We start from the raw sequence: 2,440 nt of genomic DNA on the forward strand, positions 1-2,440 counted from the left end.
CACTCCGAGAAGAAACCATATGCAACGGCAAAGAAAAGAATCCTGTAAAGTAAATCAAGTAAATACTGATGTGGCTTCCCACTGCTGGGGGTGACTCTGGTCGAGTAAAGAGATGCAATGTGATGCCGAGCTCGCTACTTTTATTTTAGACTGGTGAATAACATCTTATGTTGGTCACTAGGCACTCAAAATTTCCCTGGAATTTTCTATTTTTTTTATATAAGTGTATCTATGTACAGTTATCTTTTTGACTGTTGCAGTATTTTATCTTTTTATTGTTATTTCCTATAAATAAGTTAATTGCACCAAACACCAAGCCAAATATCTTGTATCGTAAAAACCTACCTGGCAATCCTGGCATCCCTTCCTCCTGCTGCTATAGCCTGACACCCATATGTCATGCAGTATCCCCTTGCCTTAAAATTTTATAGGTTTATATTACAAGTATTCATAATTTGTTTCAGTGCTATCAACAATTTTAACTTTCAACAATAAATGCACATATAAATAATTAATTATAAGGAACAATGCGAAAACCACAACATGGTTAACTGGACAGGGGTGAAGAGGTGAAATGCTGCCCTTTATGGAGGTGGAGCAAGTAGTATGATATTACACAGTACACCTTCAAAGAAATAGTTCAGCTGTTGTTTTAGATATTTTTAGATATTTTTAAATTAGGTCATGATTCAGGAAAGATTTGTATCTCCAAGGTTGGCTCTGAGACATGGGATTCAAGTTATTCAAAGCTAAATAGATAGGCAAGTGATCTGATATAATAATATATCCAATACTGCAGCTCTTAATGTGGTTTTGTGTACAACTGAGTAAAATGTAAATTCTTTATCATTAGGATGTAAAACACACTAGATATAAACTAGATCAAGTTCACTGCAGGTATCTGACACAGCTTTGGCACTTTTAGACATTGGATTTTGCAATGGCGGAGATTCATCCATCACAGAAGAAAAGTAGCAGTTAAAATCTCCAACTATCACTATGTTTTCACCAATCCAATCAGCAAACAAGGAGGAGACATGAGAGATGAAATCATTAGACTGTATCAGTGGAAAGAGCCTGTGTATATTCTCATTTGTCCAGGTCATAGTATCCTAAAGGATTTTTTTTAAATCGAAAACAACTGGACTAGGTTATTTGTCTGGGAAGACGTTTCACCTGTCATCCAAGAGGCTTCATCAGTTCGTGTACGCATCTGACCAGGCTAGGACTGGTCCAGTTTTTTTCGATTTAAAAAAACTCCTTTAGGATATCAGTGGAAAGTAAATATTAAGGAATGACACCAACTGGCAATGGAGATAGCCCCTTAACATTACATATCTACTCGATTTATCAGAAATAGTTTGGACGCCGGACAAAGGTAGATGCTTTATTTATTAAAATGGCAATGCCTCTGCTCTTGCTTATAAAAGATGAGCTAAACACCTGTCCGACCCAGTCCCACTTTAACTTTAAGTGCTCATTAACAGACAGGTGTGTTTCTTGCAGGAGGGCTATATGAACGTGTTCCTTTTCTGGAAAGCTTAAAAAAATTTTCTGCTTAATAGGATTGTGTGTACCTCCCACATTCCAGCCGCAAATTTCCGTGTGGATTTGTCACTGGCCATTTTGTATTAAGAAAACCATCTTGACTACATATGGATGAGAATATTGATAGCAACCAGAGCTCATTGAAACTAAACTGAGACACATTACGTAGACAGAAAATAAGAATACTGCTTTGCTAACTTTTAAAACGGAACTATGTACAAGGAACATCAAGCAAAGATAACAGGTAGACATTGTGGTCAGACTATGGTCTGTTAAACCCAACAACCCTACTTAAATATTGGAAGATGCTGGACCTGCTATTAAACTCCTTTCTAACCTCAACTGCTGGCCTGCAGCTCTATTCAAGAAAAATTATAATATAAAGTCAACAGTGAGCATATGAGTAACCATCAAGGTGGATATAAAAAAAGTGCATGTAGGATTGAAGTTAGGGGACCCAGATCCACCAAACTCCAGCAAGCAATAACCCTATTCAAGAAGCTCTTTTAGTAGCCAAACCTTGCATTTTCAGAGAAGTTCAGTATATGGCCATGGCCACATGTGATGTATGATATGAAGGGATTCCCTCAGTCAGCAGGAATTATGGAAGGAGATCATCCGGGCTGTGACACTTTGTTCAAGAAAGCAGCAACATTTTAGCTGTTCCATGCTAACTCTGCTACGACTCCTGTTGCTTGGAAAATCAGCTGGCCATGTGTCGTAGCTGCTGATTCTGAAGAGGATTTGGTTCACTCACAGTTAATCCGAAGCAGGTCGCTGCTGTTGAGGAGAAGAGCGTTTGCAGGCTGCTGGTAGCAGGCCGGCGAGAGAGCTGGTTTCTCAGGTAGCAGGAGCTGACCTGGGCTGGGGCCTTGTTGCCCTTTGAAGAACC

This window comes from Seriola lalandi, unplaced genomic scaffold (assembly GCF_002814215.2).
Source record: "Seriola lalandi dorsalis isolate HSWRI2012SDOR001 ecotype SW California unplaced genomic scaffold, Sedor1 jcf7180002054585, whole genome shotgun sequence".
Lineage (NCBI taxonomy): Eukaryota > Metazoa > Chordata > Actinopteri > Carangiformes > Carangidae > Seriola > Seriola lalandi.